The sequence below is a fragment of the Eubalaena glacialis genome, chromosome 1 (assembly GCF_028564815.1).
Source record: "Eubalaena glacialis isolate mEubGla1 chromosome 1, mEubGla1.1.hap2.+ XY, whole genome shotgun sequence".
NCBI lineage: Eukaryota > Metazoa > Chordata > Mammalia > Artiodactyla > Balaenidae > Eubalaena > Eubalaena glacialis.
In genome coordinates, this window is record NC_083716.1 from 148,480,715 (window position 1) to 148,493,189 (window position 12,475).

Below are 12,475 nucleotides of genomic sequence, written 5' to 3' on the forward strand. Positions count from 1 at the left end.
TAAACTAGAGTTATATTTCTCAAAAAAAGTTACTTTTTTATAAATAGTAATAAGAATGGCAAAAGGATTAAAGAAAAAGTAGAACAGATGTTAATATACTCATGATAAGATTGGCATCCTTACTAAAAGGAGGCTGTGGCTGGAGCAGATAGACCTAGCAAGGGAGAAGTGTTAGATGTGGTAGGAGAGGATGGGGGGACCATATTAAGAATTTTGGTGTTTCTCTAAGAGCAATGGGAAGCCATTTGTTTTAGGCACTTAAAACAATAAAAAAAAGTGCTTCATCCATTAAAAAAAAAGATTGGCATCCTTACCACATCATTTTTAGAAGTCTATCTTGAACTATATATTAGGTTCTAGAGAATATTTATAACTTAAATAACAAAAATAATCATTTTTCTCATTTATGTTGTCTGTGGGGAGCTGGGAGATGGATTACAGTAATTAGTAGGAAACCAAACTTCAGTGCACATTAAAGTTGACAGTGGGTCATGTTAATTTTCACAACTTACCAAGTGGAACTTATTTTGGGAAACAAAAAATGTTCCTCGCCCAATCTAAGAAAAGTGTAGATTAATTAAGTGTAATTAGGTGGATATTCTCTCCTAGAATGGTGGTGACCTACAGTAAAATAGACCTATGGATGCAGAACCCAAACCTGAAAGCATTTTGGGAAGTGTGAGTCACTAGCAGATCTCCACATGGTGTGGGTGACAGCCTCAGGAAGTCCAAAGAACACTGTGTGCTCATGTATCCACCTTACCAACCAGACCAGAAGGTGACAAAGGAGTCTTTTGCTCACCAAAGCTTTGGGCATTAGGGGATGCCTTAAGCTCTGCCCAGCTCCCCTGGACCCCTCTCACTGGTCTTGCGTATCCTCGCTGCAGCCTCTTTATGTCACCTGCTAACAGCTCATACCAGCAACATTCTTCAGAGGATCGCTGTGGACCTCTAGAAACCACTTTCCTGGAAGAACCTTAAAGTGTGCATAGCCCCTGGGAGATCGGTAGCCAATAACTGACTGAAGACAGGGTAACAAGAGCCTTCCCTTGCCTGGAGGAGGAAAATACACTGCAGTCTTTAAACTGTAGAGTTCATGGGATCAGGCTGTGGCTAGGATAACACCTGAAACTGCTCTCTTGCTTAGTTTCTTCCTTCTCCCACTCCCTTACCTGTTTCTCCTGGGAGCATTCTCCCAAATCATTTGTATACAAATCCTTGTCTAGGCATCTGCTTCCCGGAACCCTGATCTAAAATAATGGTGGTATATTCATACCTACTTGTCTAATGCATTCCACTCAAGGATCCAAAAAATAATTTTAAATATCATGCAGGGTGCTAATTGGTATTATGACTATCTTCATTGACCACGGGAGGGTCTGAGGACCACTGTCAGAACCAAAAGGTAGAGAGAAGACAAAGGGGGATGAATTAATAAAGTAGAGAAAAAGTTCAAGCCATGATTCAATAAAAAATTTTGAGTATCATCAATATGTCAGGCTTCCTTCTAGCCATGAGGAACGTGCTTCCTATCCATGGAGTTTATATTTTACTTGCAAGAGAAAAGCAAGAACTACCAAACCATTGTCGAAGGAAGAAGATATTTGTACCTGGCGGGAGCTTGTTTCCTCCGCTGCTGCTTGTTGCTTGGTCTTCCAAGCACATATTTCATGGTTTGACGCTTGATGAAATGCAGTACAAATGCTGACTATTCTTACTTCATCCAGCAAGGTTTGGATTCAGCTCAATCACAACAAAGACAACCAACCCCCATTCTGAATTTTCACTTCTTACACCCCCATTGAGATACCACAGATACCAGAGTGCTTCCTCTCTTCCTCACTTTTAAAATCTGATCTCAATCACTTACTGCTTTGTATATACTCTTCCCTAGATATATTTCCTAGAGACATTCTCTTTCCTAGATATATTTCCTAGAGATATTTCCATATTAAGTTTTCTCTAAAAATATTCATGCTGTACAGAAGGGATTTCAGGAATGATTTATCCAGTAAGGGGGGACTCTTTTCTTAAATTGGCAGCCTTTTCTTCACTCACTTCAGAGCATATGCTCCGACTTCATGTGACATTGGTTTGTCAGCCAAAGGACCTCCTCCACTGACATTTCATAGAAGCCTGTTCCTCAGAGGTGACTGGATCAGAAGGTAGCCATTTAGGTAATAATAATAAAAGATTAAATTGAGCTCATAAAAATGTTACAAATATACTTTAAATAATTTTAAACATTTAACATATAAATGCACATTCATATGGCAATTCTTTGATGTAGGACCAATGGCTTTTCTTTGACTATGGGTCCATGATTAGAATTCTATTTCTTGCATAAACCATATCCATAATATATTGCCCATAATTTCCAGTTTCATATTTTTAAAATGAAAAAAAAAACCCTAAAGAAATTTACAAAGCAATCTGATTCCAGAATTCTTTTAATTTTGGTAATTTATTTTTGCCCTATATATTCTAACTCAATTTTTTCTGACCAGCAGTTATTGGGTCTGTGCAAAGCATTCAATTTATTTTTTATAGGCTAACAAAACTCTTTTTTACTTTCATATTTGTATACTATTTCAGATATTTTTCATAGTTTGCATATTATTGAATTAAATTATAAAATTACAATAACAAGTCTAACTGGCATAAAAGGTTTGGGAACAAACAACTAAACTGATAGAAAAAAAAATATTTTGGTCATTTTAGGGATTAGCCAGGGAATTAAGTGTCCCATGGGAATCAGTTTGCGTCACAGGAGGAGTTGAGAGGGTCAGTTATTTTAGAAAATTGCTTATATGGGGATAAGCGAAGAAAGATTCTATGAAATATGCTCTTGCCTTTGGAAGATAATAAGGTGGCTAACACTAGGAATGGTGCACAGCAGGAAGTGGAGCAGAATTGTTAGGTATAGCATCCTCTTAGAAACTGTGAATCATTACTGGGAACACACCAGCTAAAACACCCAGAAAACCAAAGCTGTGCCAGTTGATCACAAGCTCCAGCTCACACATAAAACGTTAAGTCCAACACTACTGTTTCTTCATAAGGTTATGGACACCATCTCAGAGAAAGACCTGTCATTTGTATCTTGATATTAAAGTTCTAGAAAGGTTCTCCCTAAATTGTTTCTTTAAATCCCACAATTACTGACTTATGCATTGTCTTCATTATCTTTCCTCTTGGGTTCTTTTGTTAATTTCTAATTCTCCTGACCACGATAGCACATTAAATTCCTAAGCACCTACCCTGAAAGAATTTATCAGATTCCTCTATGAAAAGGGCTCAGACAGTATGAGTATATGCAGAGACTCTGGTGGTGGGGGGGGCGGGGGGGAGTGGCCAATAGGAAAGGAGATCTAGAAAAGGGCTTAGAAAAGGTGGAAAACCTGAAGCATAATTTTTTTCTCTTTCCCAATTTTGCTGAGTACTAACTAACTCCCCAGCTATTTAGTCTATGTTCCAGTTAATAAATTACTAGAGGGAGACTGATGACTTTTAGATCGTTCTAATTTCAACCTTCTGTCACGGAGAATATCCAGTCAAATAAGAAGTGAACCAAGTCAAGGTAAGCTTTTTTAAAAAAAATTATCTGTGATTTTGATGAAAAGATACATTTCTCCATTAAAATCATATTCACTGTTTTTTCAGTTGTCAATATGGTATGTGCCCCATTTATAACCCAACACACGTGGATTATCCGTCATTGCCACCGGATACAAAAACTGCTTCAGTTCTTTTTTTCTTTTCATCAACTTACTACTTTGACATGTAAAGAAGAGTCATTTTGTAAAATTCTAAACTTTTACAAAGGTAAGAAATGGTGAACTAGTAACAACATTTGTCTTCTGTCAGGAAATATTGACACAGTATTACTATAGCAAAGTTCGTTTGTGTTCTGAAGTGTGTCTCATAGATAAATCAGATTTTAGATTTTTTAAAACAACCTGAATTGTTCTTTTTGTATTAATGTCTATAAAAACATCAGGGCACATAAGCGTGGAAAAGAGTCTATAAAGTAGCCATAAAATTTGGATAGGAACCATGAAATTCTTAAAACACTCATCCTCCATATTTGACATTGACACAAGGTCATTTTCAAAGTATAATATGGCATATTTCATTAGTGTCTAAATTGTGGACTTTCTGAGCAAACAAAGCCCTTTGTAAATGGCAAAGAAATGTCTGTTTACTCTCTCAAGATTCCATCCAGAGCATTGAGGAAAGAAAGGGTGCACTGTGTGAATGAAAGCATAAGAATTCATACAGCAAATGCGTGAAATGGAAAAGAGCCCAGAATGACTAAAACGTTGGCAGCAAAAGCTCTCCACAGTGAAGGTGAACTATGGTCTACTAGTCAACAATTTCTGAGCTTGGAAATCTATCTTGCTTCTTGTTTTTTGTCCACGCTCATCAAGCACATGCCAGAGTCAAACACCTAGTGCCATCTGTCTCATCAAACAAGGAAGACAACAAGGCACGGAAATGCAGACGAGGATGCCTTTTGTACTTTTAACAGCTTTATTTTGATGTTAAGGAATAAAAAATGAGTCAGAGGCCAAATGTGACTTAATTTAATTGGTTTTTAAATTTTTAAATTGAAAAATAGTAATAGTGCGACTCATGTGCTTTCAAAGTGATAACGGAAAATTCCAATTCAACTCATTTATTAAACACCTACAATATTCATGGCGTGTTGCAGGCAAAACGAAGGAATACAGATGACTAGTAGAGAATAAGTAGTATGCGTTGCATGCTCACTGGCTGCTGTGGCCTTGTGGGTTTCGGATACTGGAAGAGCTACTGTCCTAAGAGATAAGGCTGCCAAAGTAAGTAGCGGTCAGTTAAATATACACACAACTATATATAAAATAGATAACTATATATAAAATAGATAACTAATAAGGACCTACTGTATAGCACAGGGAACTCTATTCAGTACTCTGTAATGACCTATAAGGGAAAAGAATCTAAAAAAGAGTGGATATATGTATATGTACAACTGATTCACTTTGCTGTACTCCTGAAACTAACACAACATTGTAAATCAACTATATATCGATAAAAATTAATTAAAAATTAAAAAATTAAAAAAAGAAGACCTTGAATGGCAGGGTAGGCATTTATTGTCTTTGTGCTGCGGGTAAGGAGAAGTTATCAGAGGTTTTCTCATGAGGGAAATGAGCCAAATAGGGAGATTACACTTGATTCAACCTTTATAAGAACAGTTATATACAACACACATCATTTCATTCACATCTTGGTGAGTTAAGGAGGGGAGAGGTAAGAGAAAGAGGAAACAAGAAAGGGACAAAGGCATAGGAGAGAGCACTAGAGAAGTAGGGAGGAAAAAAGCAAGAACAAGATTAAATGGGAAATTTAAGCAAGTTTTGAGTTGAGAATTAGGTGCAGGATATCATGTGCTCTTTCTTGAAGCTGTCAGCTTCTGAGAACTCACCATTTCCTATACTAGAGGTTAACCTGGTGGCCTGCAGTCTGTAGACACCTAAAGACTTGGGTTAATCTTATTTTATGTTTATTTAATTATCTGTCTTAATTTATTTTAAAATTTACTTGTTTATTTAATAAATCTTAACATATTTTAAATTTGAGTGTCTTCAGGAGGGATTGCCCTGCTGCGATTCACCACTCCTTATTTTCCTACATCTGCGTTTATACACCCGCCTGACTTCTGTAGATGTTGGAAGTTTGTGGTTCCAACTAGAAGACACATTATTAAAGACTTTATCACTGAAAATAAATACAGGTCTTTGCATTTACGCATGCCTTAAAGTTAAAAATAATATGAAAACACACCTGTTCAGACACTTTGAGAGATACATTGCATACTCCCCTCCAATATTTCCAAAGAGAACAGTGGGCTACTTGGGAAAAATGTATCAGATGCTCTCAAAGTGCCTATCATGCTTTACCAGCAGCCATTAAAAGAGCATCTGCTGCAAACAGTCAGCCTCCTCCAGGAGAAAGGCATATATTTATCTATATAAGGTTTAAGGTAGAAAACAACATAAGCAAGTATGATGATTCTGCATTTCACCATTAAGTAGGGCATATCAAACATCTAAGGTCTACAAAAGTTGTCAAATTTTACAGTTTAAAATGGGTGGATTTTATTGTATGTAAATAATACTTTAATAAAAATATATTTTTAAAAAATATAAGGTATAAGACAGCTGAATAAACATGACAGAGAGTCCATGCATTTATAATATCTGCTTCCACTTTAAATCCTACCAAAGTAAAGAAACAAAAAAAGTTATAAATCAATAAGAGCAAAGAGATCAGGAGTGGAAAAAACAGTTAACTGAGAATAAATGTCAATAAAATTTAGAATGACAAAATTTAAACTAAATCCTAAATGCCTGCAGAAGGGAGCACAAACAAGTAATCGACTACAGGCCCTCAGAAAAAATGACAGAAGGTCTCAGAAATTGGGGTAACTAGAGTACAGAGCTAAAAATGGAATGATAAAGTCAGGCCAAAAAGGGTCAGCCGGGCTTTGAAGACTGGTAAGAATGACAACTCAGACTTGGTTCAAGATTGCTTTCCCACTGGTATTAATAACTTAGTAAGCATTATCAAGATAATCCCAAAACAAAGACACAGGAGAGTACCCCAGCTGCCAGTGTGTCTGTATTTCTCTCACAACAGCACCCTCAAAGAGTAGTAAATTCTTCTTTCATGTGCAAGAAATCCACAAATCAGAAGGTCCTGGAGCCACAGGCTTACGCCTTTTATACTGTTATAAAAGGTAATAGACCCTATTATTCCTTAAAGATCTGGCTAGTACCCTGAAATGGTTAATTTTAAGTGTCAACTTGACTGGGTTAAGGGATGTCCAGACACTTGGTAAAACATTTCTAGATGTGTCTGTGAGGGTGTCTCCAGAAGAGATTAGCATTTGATTTAGAGTAAAAAAGATCACCCTCACCAGTGTGGCTGGGCATCATCCAATCCGCTGAGAAGCTAAACAGACAAAAAGGCAGAGGTAGGATGCATTACTTTTTTTTGCCTGAGCTGGGAAGTCCACCTGCTCCTGCTCTTAGACGCTGAGCGCTCCTGGTTCTTGGGCCTTTGGACTCAGACTGAATTACATCACCAGCTTTCCTGGTTTTCTAGCTTGAAGATGGCAGCCTGTGAGACTTCTCAGCCTTCCTAATCACATAAACCATCCTTATAATAACTGTCTTTATATATATCTCTCTACATCTCCTATTGGTTCTGTTTCTCTGGAGGGCCCTAACTAATATACACCTTATGAAGAAATTCTGGCTATGCAACAATTCTATCCTTTTGAGTTCTGTAAGAACGTACGGCAGGCTTAGTCATGACCCAGCTCAGGATCAAAGTCTGCCCAGGGGCAGCTGGACTTCCAGGATCCCAGTCCCACCCCTGAGAGCCCAGGGACTACATCTTCTCCCCCTAACAGGAGAACAGAGGTTGATTCTCTGCATAAATCAAATAAATCAGGCTCTGGATATGGGACACTTGACACAGTAGAGAACAAGAGGATAGATCTGGATTAGAAACAGGGGAGTTGAGTAAAAATGTGCAGAAAATATAGAATAGTAAGATCTCAAGCTCTTTCTCAGAGGTCCAACAGCCAGGTCTATACACTGAAGAAGAAACCAAAAGCTCCTTTTCTGAACAGTGTCAGATGTTAACTGAGGCTAACATTTAGGGTTTTACCAATGAAATTGCTGTATTCACACATCATCCCCTTACAATGAAGCCCACCCACCCATAAGTCATTTCCAAGAACATGGAGCATACACTTAGTTTCTAGGAGCTTCATCCTTTAATGTGGTTGTTCAGTGTAGGATCACTATACATTTAGGAGAACTTCTAGCATCAAAGATAGGGCTCACAGTCAATAAACACTAAAAACTCAGAGAAAACAGAGACAATGCAGAGAAGAGAAATGTGTGTGTATTTCTTTGTGTGTACAAACAAAAACGTAGTATAGATAGATTGATTGAACCATATGAAGTTGCTATTTTTATAAAGGTTGACTTTTGTGTCCAGTTATTGCCACTGAATAAATATTTAGGAAAGTGATGACAAGTGCTCATTTTTAGGCAACTGAAAGTAGAGGTGTAGGAGGAAAATTCTTACTAGCCTTCTAAAATTATCTATCTTTGATTATAATCTTCCCTAGATTGCCACTCAACTACAAAGATGAGAATGCTATAGACTCTAAGAAAGAGTGGCTTGGAAGAATTGAGCAAATAAATCTGATACAACCTTTAACTAGTCTCAAACCAGTTCTCCAAAGATTGGAAGATTTGTGTCTGAGTTTTCCAATGGTCAGTCATTATAGGTCTGGGACCTTTCTGTGGCGAAAGGGACTCCCTTCAATATGCATAATGATTTGGCCACTATGTCCTGAGTATATTCACATTATCAAACAGCATGAGTGAGATTAAAGGTAGAGATTTCAGGAAAAAAAATCTTGTTTTCATAATGCATATTTATAAGAGTACCTATATGAACAACAACCAACACCTTATCCGTAATAGGACAGTAGTTAGACCATAACATGTAAGTAAGGGAAATAGAGCACAGCTAATGCTAGTGCAGGTGATGTGCTGGTCACATTGCACATTTAACTTTGTGCCACAAGTTTTCTTAGATTGTTATGACTATGAACTGAGACACGTGTAAGAAAGCTCTTTATAAATAATAAAACTGGTATAGTGGTAATTTATGATTAACTATATGTGGGCTCTATAACTGTGCCATGGGGTCTAATGGTGAATATTCAGAATAGTACACTTTATAATAACTTTAAAGAACTTCAAAAACTTGGTCATAGTCTTGACCATTGTAGCATTACTTCTGAGTCTGATTTTGATAATAAAATTTATCAGCAACATATTAAAAATGTAGATGCCTTGTTAAGTAACTCTATTATATGAGCCTTCCCTGTGTGGAAAGACTCTTAAAGGCTATTTAAAATAACAAAAAAAAATCAGCCATCTGGACTTGATGACTTTATTGCTTTAGAGGAATAGACTGTGCGCCTCTCAAAGTCATCAGACCATGAATGGGAAACTTCCTACCTGTCTTACAAATACTTCCTAACGAGTTCACAGGTTTTTTCTCCCAATCAGTACAAAGTTATACAACTCAATATTTTATTACTCACAACCATTTTTCAAAACACTTTGGTACTTTGCTTAGGATTGAAGGGACCCATACTGCTTGTCTTAGTCTGTTTGAACTGCTATAACAAAATACCATAAACTGGGTGGTTTATAAACGAAAACGTATTTCTCATAGTTCTAGAGATTGAGAAGTACAAGATCAAGTCGTTGGTAGATGCAGTGTCTGGTGAAGGCCCGCTTTCTGGTTCATAACTGATGCCATTTTTTTTTTTTCTTCTGTCCTCATGTGGTGGAAGGAAACCAGAAAGCTCTCTGGGATCCCTTTCAAAAGGGCACTAATCCCATCCATGAGGGCTCCAGCCTCATCCCATAATCACCTCCTAAAGGCCTAACTTCCTAATACCCTTACCTTGGGGGTTAGTATTTCAGTTTATGAATTTGGAGGGAATACAAACATTCAGACCAGAGCACTGCTTGAAAAAATCTAGTACAAATAAGAATTAAAACTGTGCACATGGAGATGTCTATCAGAAAGTTGATTGAATCAACATGTGGAATCAAATCTGGCTAAATGAATCATCTTCACCTTTCTCTATCAGCATCCCCTTAAAAAAACTTCACCCTCCCCTGTCACCCTCCACCACACAGACAAACACAGACAGATGGAAATGAAAGCTTAGAAGATTCATTATTAAACTTAATGCTTGTTCATTTTCAACAGCCGTTTGTTGCACAGAGAAGAGATAAGCAGTTTCCAGAATACAGATACATTTGATTATTACTGACATAAAAATCAATGACAAAAGATAGGAGGGGGAGCACAAAACCTCATATACCTGAATCTTCACTGGCTTTTTTTCTTTTCGGTGGGGTGTGATAGGAGGGAACGCGGGTTCTAGAAGAGGAAGTCAAGGACTTGAAAATATCCATACGAATGAAAATATCATAACCTTTTCAGGTGACTGGCTATAAACATGGATTATAATATGTCAGTCTATATTAGTACTAAAAGAAAGCAGAAGTTCCAAGTCCTTACTAGTTAAGCAGAAAATAAATAGTCATGCACTGTGTTTTAACATTTATAAACAAAAACCAGAGCAATTAAAGAAATATTATTACTCATTAATTTCAAGTTATAGTCATTTTCTATTAGATTTGTTTGTAACCAACAAGCTCCAACACTACTGAGTCCTTGATGGTCTTCTGCATTTTATGTATGTTTGAAACACAGAAAAATGCTTTTATTTCACTGGTTTGGAAGGATAGGGCTAATGATAATAAAGCTGATATGGCACCCGGCATTTTACAATTAAAGTCAGTGAAGTTATAGAGAGCACGAGTGACCTACAATACGTTCAAAACCATGTAATATGAAACTAATTCCTGAACAAAATCTTCTAAACAAGGAAAACCTCAGGTACAATGGCAGGAACATGGTGTGTGAGAGGCACTGATCATGTTGGGAGATGATGAGCATAGAATTTGAGGTCAGAACTGCTTGTTTTAAGTAGAAGCCCTGCCACTGGCTCAGTAACTGAGCAACCCGGGGCACACCTCTTGACACGCTTCTCTAGCTGAAGCCTGGGCATCAGTATGCCTGCCATGCCTTCCCAGAGATCAAATAAGATAACATGTAAAACTGTCATGCTTTGTAAAGCATACAAGCATAATGCATTATTTTTCTTTCATGGATAAAACTGAAAAAAAGCTCAATTATAGGATCACCTGGAAACTTTTAAACTCTAAGCAGGTGTAATAAGATCCTGCTATATTAGTCACTATGGAAAAGCAAATTTCATTTACTGTCATTGAACATTTTTTTTATAATGATGTTCTGAATAAAACCCAATCTGATTAGATTTTGTCAATGGCTATGAAGAGATCCAATTTCTAGGAGAATTGACTTTAAGATTCTATCTTCACCCTTTTGGTTTGGTGGCGAGACCAACTTTTAAAGAGTAGAGAAAGACTAAGGCCAAATAGGAGGCATTATATTACATGCATAATAGATATTTCTTCTTATTTAAGATACAATCAGTATTTCTACACGGCTTTTAAGAATTACACTGTAAGTACAGATCAAAGACCACCTTTGATCTACAGAGAATTACAGATCTGAGAAATGCTGAAATATCAAACAATCCTAGTTTGGAATTTTCACTATCATATTTTTCTTGATGGCCTCAGTGTATGTGCTTTAAAATAAATAATTATAATCACAAACATCCATCTAGAATTTTAGAATTAATCAAGCAATCTCTATTCCATGACTTCACTTAATATTTACACAACCCAGTGTAGCAAGTTTTACAACAATGATGACGGTACTTGCCTACGGCACAGATTTCAAGAAAAGAACCTCTGACAGGAAGTCCTGGGTCCATAGTCACTGCACCAGGCTGCTTAGCAGTGGAGTGAAGGTCCAGACTGCATGTGCCCTACTGGGGCTCAATGTCAAAAACAACATTCCAGCAACCTGAGCTCCCATGTCTAACCACAGACTGATAACCCAGTTGGACACATTGGCCCAGGTGGTTTCATAATCCCTTTCAAACCTCTAGTGTTACGCCTTGCCTTACATTGTAAATGGCTCCAGTTTAGAGATGATGAATTTTCTTAGAATGTACAAGGCTATCCATATAATAAGAAATTCTTTTCTACACACCATATTACCTTAAGTCAGTAATTTGGGCCTCAGGTTCCTCATTGGAAAAATTTCTATTGAGTCCTTCCTATCTCATAAATCTATTATGTGAAGGTAGGAGTATTCTACAAATAGTAGGTAGTCTTAGTAAATTCAGTGTTAGAACTCCAGCCTCCTGACTCTCACCTGGCCTTTACTTTCAGGTAATGCTGTCTGACATAGTATTATTTCGAAGCATTCTGAGCACCCTGACATTTCATGAGATGGGCAATAGGTCCCGGACAACACATTCCTTTCCAACAGTCATTCCTTTCCAACAGTTGCACCTCATTCCCAAGCAGGGCTGTGAGTCAGTTTATATTCAGACATCATTCCAAATGGTGAAGGACTTCACCTCTCCTAGCCCCTCACTGGAGGCTAGTACAGTAGCCCCTCTAAGTAAGGCTGTCTTTAGATTAGAAAGAAAACAAGCAAAAGAGTTTATTTCCTCCTCTAGGTTTTCAGGGAACCATGGTGCCAACATACCCACAGACATAATTCAAGAGTCATTATTATCTACGGTCATAATATATGAGTATATGAATATTATTAGTTGGTTCTCTCTTGAAGGGAGGCCTGATGGTGCCCTGCTGTGTCTGCCACTGACGTTTCAGATGATCTCCAAATTCCTTTCAGCTCTGTCATTCAGGAT